This window comes from Pinus tabuliformis, chromosome 7, assembly GCF_031772625.1.
Source record: "Pinus tabuliformis cultivar Carrire ecotype Pingquan chromosome 7, CPIR1, whole genome shotgun sequence".
Lineage (NCBI taxonomy): Eukaryota > Viridiplantae > Streptophyta > Pinopsida > Pinales > Pinaceae > Pinus > Pinus tabuliformis.
The window spans coordinates 836,013,723-836,024,364 of record NC_142293.1 but is presented as its reverse complement, the minus strand read 5'-3'; the positions used below and the strand labels follow the sequence as shown (position 1 = coordinate 836,024,364).

The window sequence follows — 10,642 nt, the reverse complement described above, 5'->3', positions numbered from 1 at the left end:
TGTTGATTAATTAATCATTTTCTAAATTTTTATGTGCATATGCTTGGTGTATGATCTTCAATTTAGTTTTATTGATTTTGTGCAATGACCCTATGGTTAGATGTTATTTGACCCGCATCACTTCATTATTTCTTTTGTGCTTGATAATTAGGTACAACACTAGCATGTTGCCTACAAAAAGGAAGAAATTGCATTGCCATTGAAAAAGACCCAGTACAATGCAAATTTATTCAGCAAAGAATTAATGCTCTTCAATTTCTTCCAAATGCAATGCAAGAAATTGGGTTGAGGAAAGAGGGTTTTAATGAATCACGTTTGCAAAAAAGACAAATGAACTTCAACCACCATTAGATGGAATGATTGGAAAGGCATACATTAGGAGATTCACAAACATCAAAGATCCATCAAAAAAGGAAAATGAGCAAAATGAAGCATACAATATTGTGGAAGAAGGCAATGATGAGACTCTAGAGGATGAAGAGTTTGGATTATGCGATATTGTTGACTAAATTTAAGTTATGCTTGGAAATCAAGCTCATTTTTTGTAACTATTAATTAGTTATACTTGTAATGTTTTGACTTTGACATTTTATGAGAAGAATAAGTATGCAGTTAGTATTGTTATATATTCTATATTTGTATTATGTGATTTTCGCTTTAATTTTTATGTGAATCATTTTTTTTGAAAAAAACTGTGATTATTATCAGTTTTTGACATGAAATTCATTAAAAAAAAACCTATTATTTAACCATTCTTTTTTTATTTTTTCCTATAAAAATTGTGATTTTGATATGTCAGTTCTAACAAACAAAAATATCAAAATGTGTAATTTTTTAGTTATATTTATGTTCAAAATGTTTATTTTTATGTCAATTGTTAAAAATTATTATTTTTGAGAGATAAATATTTGATGTGCATTGAAAAATTAATTAACGATATATAAATATGTAGAATATCGAAACTTTGAAATATCAATCTTCTTCTTTAACTATGTAAAAAAATAAATGCCTCACTACAAAAAAAAATAAAAGTAAAAGAAAAACAAGAAAATATGAAGAAGAAGACCACGTCAAAAATTGTTAAATTTACAAAATAATTATTCACATTCAATATATTAGAAAATTTAAAGTTAAAAAATAAGCCTTTAAAAAAAGGGTCTGACGCAGAATCAACACGTTCTAAAATCAACATGCAATCACTAAAATTTTAAAAACTATACTTCAAAAAATTTAAAGTGTCAAAAACTATGCTCTATATATATATATATATATATATATAAGCACTTTTCAAAATCAGTTGATTTTTTTGCTACCTCAAAAAAATGTGTAATTGTGTTAGTCCCTGTTTCAAATTTTACGTTGTTCTTCCCATCCATGCTTAACAAAAGAGTGCATGGAATACCTTTTTCCATTAACAATTATAACTTGTTTTAAGGATCTAAGCCGCGATAATGATTGGACACTAAAAATGATGTGTCATAATAGTTTGAAAGTATGTTTTGTTATATACATGAATGCTTGACAAAGGCTCTGGCTAATGATATTTGAATGCAAAATTAAATGAAAGGTCACAATAATAAGAATGGAACATCATAGTGTAGAATTCATCATTTGACTCTTCACAAACTTGCTAGTAAGACGTCCAAACTTGCAAGTATAAGTTGGTTTTACTTCATTATCTTATCTTAATATTTGGAAGACATTTTGTTACTTGTTATGATAAATAAGTTAACTAAGGTTGGCAAGTTAGCATATGCCACTCAGCCATCATAAGTTACTTGTGTATGAGCTGGTTTTACTTCGTCTTGATTTTTTAAGCACATATTGAAGTTATTTGATATGATAAATAAGTTAACTAAGGTCCACTATTAGCCTTTGCACATAATACATGCAAATATCTTATTTTTTCTTACATGATATGTTGTAGGCTTGTCTCTGTACCTTTTTATCTTTTTGTTATTCATCATAGTTTTTATGATTATTTAACTAAGGTTAGATTTAAATAAATATCTTTTATTAATTTAATAATGTTTGTATACATGTTTATTTTGGATTAGGTCTTTCAAAATTTTAATTTAATTACCCATGTTTATTAGATGGATGGTAGGGATTTAATTTTCATGGAATACTTTAAAATATTCTGAATAGTATTTACAAGTTAAAGGTTAAGATTTATCTCCAAAGTAATTATGTTATATTTTTTTCTTTGTGATTAAATTGATTAATTAAAAAAAAATCATATGAGCAAGTGTCATTGTAACAAAACGTATTTATAAATTAAAAATTTCCATGATAAAATATGATGAATCTTGTTACACTTTTTCCTAAATGTCTATATTTAAATTACATATTAATTATTTTAATCATTAATATAATAATTTACAACAAAATTATAATTTAGCTAATTTTTATGTTTATACTTTTAATTTTAGCAATGTGAGACGTGTCATGAAATAAGTGTTTTGATATTTATTATGGATTGATGCCTATTGACATTTACCAACCATTTCATTAATATGGTTGCGCTAGTAATATATATCTGTTCTACATATTTCATTTTGCATACATTTTGGTGTTTTTGGGTTGGTGTTTTTGGGTAGAATAAGGAGAAACAATTTTCAGTCAAATCTTGATTTTTTATTTTTATTTTTCTTTTTAAATGTGTTTTTCACTGCATATATAGATTCAACATCTTGAACAACCCATAAAACATTTGAATGGTGGAGAGTTCGTAACTCAAATTGTAATTTCCACATATCCTCTTTAAATTCTGGTCAAATTTAACTAGAAATTATACCAAAAAAACTTCTAAAACCTGTAACAATAACTACTCTATGTAATTTTATATCTTTTTTATTATTTTATAATAAACTTTACTATAATTATTTTACCATATATTTTAATTTAGATTTTATATAAAAATCAACCCCAAACCATTCTAACACGTAATAACATCTTGTTCATTTCATTATTTAACTTCTAAACATAACAAATCCTGACACATATCAAATAATTTAACAAGAAATATACAGTTAATTTATCACAAATAAATAAAAATTAATTAATTATAATACTTATACCAACTAAACAAATATCTAAACAGTTACTTAAAATGCATACAGGAGAGAGCAAAATGCTAAACATGTAACAGAAATCACCAAATCAATCCGTTTTCCCAAAATCACGTTGCAATTATATGTAATCACATTTAAACATAAACATAAGATAAGCAAGAATGTGGTAAATCTATAATATAATCCACAATCTAAAACCTTCTGCAACTGTACATGAGCTCTTGAACGCCATGTAAATCATTTGAAAGAAATAACCACACATCTATAATTCTCAGAGTCCCTTAGATTCTTTGGCTATTGTCTGCTGAAATTCTTGGCAATCTACTCCAACTTCATGAAGGCTGAAATAAGTTTGGGAACAGTTTTAATCAACATATGCTTGAACCCAACAGAACTACTATTCTGAGTCTGAGACTCTGCTCCAACATTGGGTGGCAACGTACAATCTTCTGAAAGTGATCCAACTGGAGCCCCATTCAGATAGGCATCACAGGCACGGAGAATATAATGGCCGCGTTTTCTAAAATGCTCTTTAACTAACATTTCAAAATGCTGCACACACCACAATCAATGGATTCAAAATGATTCAGAAAAAAAAGGGTTAAACAAGATAATTAGAAATGAAAATCTCTCCAGATTCTACCTTTGGGGGCTTGCGTAGTATGTACAACATTGACTTGCATGATAGGAGAAAGGAGTTTTCTTTGTATGTTAGAGAGTTCTTCTCCCCTTCAGCTGAACCAATCTCTCTCAGAAATGAGGGTTCATTAAAATAAGGGTTGTCATTTAGTACTAGTCCTTGAATGGAAACAAGGACTTGTAGAACGTTTGATAATGATGGGTTCCAGAGTTCATCAGCTTTGCCCATCCATGTGTTTAAAAGACTCAGACAAACTTTCCCATCGTCATACAAATTCGGATTCAACCTTAGTCCACCAGAATGGTAGTAAGCTTGCTGCAAATTTGAAAGCCAACATAAAGCGAAATGACTTTTTCATCATAAAAGAAACCACGAGATCTCAAATTCACTTTCAAATCAAACAGTTGCAATTAAGTGCTTACAGGTGGTACATCAGGATACTTGGATGGAAAATGAATATCAAAGAAGAAAAGCCCATCCTGATATGGAGTCCCAGCTGCTCCAACAATCACAGCCCTGAGCAAATCCATCCTATCTTCATAGATTCTCACAAAAATTGTATCTGTCCTTTCAATGCAGAGTTTATATATGATATAATTAGAACAACCTTCATTTTAACAACCAAGGGAATAAAGGGCTTGAAATACTGTTTGCCCATGAGTACACTGTATCCACATGAACAGTTGGGTTACAAGAAATGTACTATTTCCCTCCTGAATGCATACAGTTGTTGGGTTGTAACTTTCTACTACATTAAAGACATCAATTATGATCAATGGAAGAAAATGTTCAAATACATGGCACTGGATAACTTTTCACTCGTGGATAAAAAGTAAAGAGAACCCTAGAAAGTTAAAATGTTAGTGCGAATACAATGGGTGAGTGAGAAAGCAATTCCTAGGATCACTGGAAGCAATAAAAGGGAAAGTAACAGAACGGAAAAAGGAAGGAAACATAACTAAGTGTCCAGATAAACTATTCCCTGAATCCCTAACAGTCTCTGTAAATATCATGACTTCCATTTAACAAACCTGGTAAATTTTTTTCAAGAATGTTCCATTCTTGCTGAACTTTCTTTATCCATTTCTGCTTCATATTAGTAGCCTGCAAGAAGAGGTTCAAAAATTTCCATCATACTCTACCATGAAAAAAAACGTTGTTTTTGGAAACAAAAATCACAGAAGAATGAAAAAAACATGTCATTAAGCTAGCCTGTGCAAAAATTTCAATCATAATCCACCATGAAAAAGAACATTGCTTTTGGCAACAACATTTACAAAGAAGGATGAGAAAAAAATGGCCTTAGATAAATGTACCTGGCCTGTTTCTTTCACATAGAAGTGATCCAGAGGGTTCTTTACACTATCAAAATGTTTGAAGTGACCTGGCTCATGCCAATTACTTCGGGACCAGTTATGAACTACTGTATCTTCCTCCTTTGCCAGTTTCACATCAAATTTATTGGCTATCCACTTAACTAAAGGAAAATCAGAAATTTCCAAGTTTGCAGGATCAACTTTAACATCTTTATCTTGTTCAGCATCAAGTTCATGCTTACCAATTGCCAATATTTGGTGAGGTCCAACCTAGATGACAAACAAAAATAAGTAACCTTTAGTCAATCCAAGTGAACTGATACTGTTCATTCCGTGATAGCCAGAGCATTGTGATCTGCTAAAGCTGGCAGACCATTCTAGTGGAAATAAATAAAACATGATCAGTTCCTCAAATAAAACATAGTACTTAAAGGACACAATGAAAACTATTTCCTTTTTCAATAGTCTACTGTAATCAAGCAAGAAAATAGCAAAATAGCATACCTTTGAGACCATTCCATCTGCCCATGCTACCTCAACGTCCCCATCCTTACGACCTATGACATTCCCAAACCAGGATAGATTGGATTCTTCAATACTATTGTCGAGCTCTGCCTTCTGTTTTCCTTTCCGAGTTTTCTGGTTTGTAGTCTCAACAACATTTTTGGTTCTTGTTTCATCCTTACAGTCTGTCTGGACAACCAACTTATTGACTATGCCAGGCACTTCTGTTTCCTCTGAGACCGAAGAGAGACGCATAACGATGCCCCCAATTAAGGTGTTGTAAGCTGTATGCTTAGCTAGCTCATACACACTTACCATCTCCTCGCCATCAAATTTGCCTCTATCTCCTGGACAATCCACAGACTTGAGCCACCTTACTCTTGCTCTGCGCTCCTTCCAATCCACATTCTTTACAACTCCTACTCGTCTGGCTCTAACATCCGAATCCCCCTTCAATACATACTGTTCAGGAAAGAAGTCATGATCCCCAAGATCATAAATGGGAATCAGAGTTCTAGAATCTACACCGCATCTCCTTGTTCCATCTTGCCATATCACATCGACCTTAGTCCATTTGTTGCTCACAGTTAGTACCCCATCAACACTATTATCCCTAACTTTTGACATCCACTTTTCTGATGCAGGAAGCAGACACCAGTCGCTCAGCCGCCAATTAGCATGTGAAGAACAAGATAATAGCTTTAGCTGCTTAGGGTCCTGTTGCATTGCAGGGACGATACTGGACTGAGAATTGTAACCAGGATTTGCTACAGTAATCCAACTGACGCAAACTGATCCCACTTGCACATCGCAAACTGTACCTTCTTCGCGATTTTCCTTCCATTTACCCCACAGCCAAATACCATTCTTGAAAACTGCTGAAGAACTGCCCCGGACACGCTGCCCTGGAAAGTAAAGGTAAGGGTAAGGGAGATTCTTGTAGATTGGAATAAGGTGATCAGGGTGGGCGTTCATTAATTTACATTTTGATCCATCATCAAATATAACTGTCACATCATCAGCCACTTCATCCACTCTGCCTAGCCAAGGTCCAAGAGTTACATAATCACCGCGTGCAAATGCCCTTATTCGATGAAGATTTCTAGTGGAAATGTTTGTCATGGCAACTGATGTGGGAGTTGACAAATCTACTGTAACATCCACTGCAACCACTACGCCTAACTGTCCCGATGGATGTGAAGCTGCTGCAACGATACCACCATGGGAGAACAGTCTGTCAAGCACCTCAATGCCATCGATTTTCTCTGTAGTCTCGGAATTGCTTGACCAGCTAATCCGTGCACAGCCCTTTGGAATAGAATTTGAACGGTCTGCAACTTCAATTACTATCCCAATTAAACCTTCGTGTTCTGTACATTGGACTGTGTCTTCTATGTAAATGCGTGCATCAATTCGCATTCTTGGCCTCTGAATCACACATAGAATTTTCTTCCAGACAGTTTCAAGATGTTGATCTACGGCTTTCACAACAAACTTTAGGAAGCTCGAAAGTGCGACTACCATGTGGAAAGTCGAAATCTGAATTTCCATCAGGGAACTTCGAACTGCAATTCCCACCCTCTTCATCCACTGATGCAACGTCGTCACCAGCTGAGCCATCTGTGCCTTTGGATGCGCGACTATCTTGAGCCCACTATAATTTCCTTCAAATTCTTCTTCGCTAAGTAATCAGGCCTCCTGTGCACAAACAACATGTGTTTGGGTTATGGTTTTGTCTATATATAGTGTACCGAGCAAATATTCTAACTGGCGAGATATTATGTAAAATATAAAATGGTCTTTTTCCTAAATTTTGGGCATTTGTTAAATATATTTAATATACTTTTGGGTATTCGTAATTTAAAATATATAAATATATTTAATATTTCTGTATTCAATTATATTTGATCCATAATAAATTAAACGAAGTCTTTCTCTAAAAATTATATGAGAAAATCTTTTGGTCAACATGTTTCGAATCAACAAGTAATGAATTAAACAATTGATTTGATAGATTTAAATCTAAAATGAGTTTACTTTTCTTTTTCTTTAAAAATATATTTTATTATTAAATTAACAAAAAATTTAAACTAAACAATAACATATTTCTTTAAATAAGATTCACTAAATTTATGGTAAAAAAACATGTAATTCAAAATAATATTTTCATCAATTTTGAAAAATAATTATAATTTTTTTTGTTAAGTTTGGCAGGACTTTTTTTTTTTCTTTCTATTTATAAAACACAAGTTTACACCATATATGTGAGATAGGTGGCCTCAATTTACCTAGTGGGAAACCAAGTTTGTTGGCCATCTATCCTCGTTATAAGCCATCCAAAAATAATATAGTTTCAATTGATCTAACCAAGCTATATACGTATCAGTATCATGATAAGAGTCTATGTGTCTATCTATCATAAGCATGCATCAGTAAAAGTAAATGCTACCCACAAGAAACAAAAAAACATCCAAGAAACTAGCTAATCTTGTTGTTCTTCTGAGGTGGACTCCACTGGAACCGTGTCTTTGGCTGAGTCTCCAGGCATGTCAACAAGTTCAATAATGCAAGGGATGTGCCTTTGGATGCGGTCAAGGCGGATGTCCTGCTTACACAACTGAAATTGGATTGTCTGCAAGTCTTTTTTGTAATTGGGCATGTCCTGGAGGGTCATAGCCATCCCCACTGACATTTGCTCCATTGCCTTCCCCATGAGGCTCTTCATGAGCCAGTACAGATATATCGTCTATTTAAATTGGGTGAGTCTGCCCCTGGTACTCCTAGGATCCGGGATTACAGCCCGCCAATTCTCCATTTCCTTTTCGAACTCCTCCTCTGTTTTATCTTATCCTCCCGTTCGTCCAAAATCTTATTGAAGCTTGCATCCATTCCTTCCGTGTAAGTTGTTGCTGCTTCGCTGATGAGGCATTCTACAGGATTCCTCCCATGCCTAGGTTCTGAAGTGCTCAGGTCTGCTGCTCGAGTCGACTCCCTCCCCCTTCTGCCACATCCTCTTCCACGTGCAGGTCAGACCATCTTTTCTCTTTTATGTGCCTGTTCACACACGAGGTGCTTTAGCTCTTAAGATGTGGTCTCATGCCTCTCCGGATTGATGCAGATTCCCCTCTCCTCACGCTTCCCATCACAATTGCCTCTGCCCAGGTGCCTCTCTGCTCAAAGATGCAGTGCCTCTCCTCTGCCTGATGTGGTTGTGCCTCTCTTCTGCCTCTTCTTTTTCTTTCTCACCTACCTTGCAATAGCCTCACCACACCCCTGGTTATGCCAATGCTCTCGCCTACTCACAAGGGGTGATGTCTCGGTGCCAGACCCAATTTATGCTTACGACTCTCATTGTTAGCCCATCGAGCCAGGTTACCGTTGTTATCACTCAGACATTTTCCCTAGAAGTTATTAAAGAAGGAATTGTTCGAGGTAACCACAAACCTAATATTTTAGACTCAAGTTCCAGCCAACCTAAGTCTAGAGAGGGCTCTCTCTTTATAATTTAACTTTGTTTTAGGTAGATTTCAGGCTAGTTATTAGTGCTCCTGATGTTTTGTTTTGATTGGGTGGTGGAATTAAGAAAACAAATGGGCAAAGCAAGTTTTCAGTCCATTGGGCTATGGAGTCAATCAAGAGTGGCTTAACTGGATATGATCAATCACTAAGGTAAGAGTTCAAAGGGTAGGCTAACACAACAAAAACAAATCTACAGGTTCAAATGGATGAGGTAGTCCTAACCATGGCCAAGGGCAATGAAAAATCCTTAACCGGGATTAAGATGAAGAAAGGAAGGATGATCAGTAGCAAAGGGCAATGAAGAATCCTTTACTATGGACCAAATAGGGGTAAACTACGAAAGTAAGGGAGCAATTAAGAATTCCCAGACTAAGATAGTTTAGTAGAAAACATATTGAAAGTAAACAGTTAAAACAGAGAGCATTTAAGCTAATTCTGAGATATTATTCCTTGTTTACTTTACATATTTTATAAGAGACACATATGAATATTCATAACATGAAGAGAAAACAATATTTAAACATGAAGAGATAATACTTATTTGTTCCAACTGTGCACAAGAATCCAGTGAAATGTCCTTAGCTTTATTTCATATCCAACAAAACTAGTCCAGTCTTGAATCCAAAAGCTCATTGGCTCAATATAAAATGTCTACAAAAATGTATTTTAATCCACACTAATTACTTCAATTTGTGAAGTATTTATACAAAAAATGTTACAAAAATATCTCATAACCATATGAGAATTATTCTAGGAAACGAAAATATCTTCAGCATGAAGATAGAGACAGATGGAGAACTGTCTTCTTGCTATCCCTTTTATTGTGACTGTGACGGCCGTTGTAATTCGGATTAGGCTCTTTCAGTTGCTGGATACTTATGTGTTGGATTCACTTTTTGTCTTCTACCTATTGATACTCTTTACCGGTTCCGCTTTGACTTTGTCTTACCTGTTTCACTTGGCAGCAATGTTTTACCATATAGATTTACTGCAGTAACTTCATAGTAAATCACTTAGATTTGTCCACCACTCACTGTTAGGTAATTTCATCCTTATCATTTTCCTGTATATCTCGTTAGCTTCTGTATACTTAGCAAAATTTGGTCTGCTGGTAAACAGGTGCTTTACCTCATGCTCTATGTAAAACAGATTTTCCAGACTATCATATAGTACCTTTCCAGTGGGCAGAGCTTTTACTCCTGAGGTACTAGCTTGGCTTTTGGACAGTGTGTTGAGCCTTTCAATATAATCATCTTGAGTCATCAACTTGTCATTTATTACCATAGGACTGGGAAGTCCTTTTCCTCTTAAACTTCCATACTTTTTCATAAAACTGTCAATGTCTACTTGAATGCTTTGACACCTTTTCTCTAAATTGAGCATCAGGTTCCTTTTGGTGAGAACCTTCTTTATTTCTATGATGGTTGCCATTCTGTCCTCTATTTCTAGTTCATCCAGCTGGTACTTGTTTCTTCTGTTCAAAAATGTTATTAATTGGTTGGCCTCCTCAGGGTTGTCTCCCAATTCTTCCCTTGTCTTTTGGACTGCTTCTGTAGCCACTTTCACTAGTTCAGTTTTTTCAAAAATAA

General features: G+C 34.4%; 1 pseudogene across 1 annotated transcript; it reads right to left on the bottom strand.

Annotated features, from left to right (window-relative positions):
* Positions 1 to 3,287: 3,287 nt before the first annotated feature.
* Positions 3,288 to 7,193, bottom strand: LOC149250218 (putative ubiquitin-conjugating enzyme E2 23; annotated as a pseudogene). Its single transcript, XR_016265931.1, has 6 exons — positions 5,535 to 7,193; positions 5,031 to 5,300; positions 4,746 to 4,818; positions 4,137 to 4,276; positions 3,718 to 4,029; positions 3,288 to 3,626 (listed from the first exon to the last, which is right to left on the bottom strand). The product of XR_016265931.1 is annotated as a putative ubiquitin-conjugating enzyme E2 23 (transcript).
* Positions 7,194 to 10,642: the final 3,449 nt, after the last annotated feature.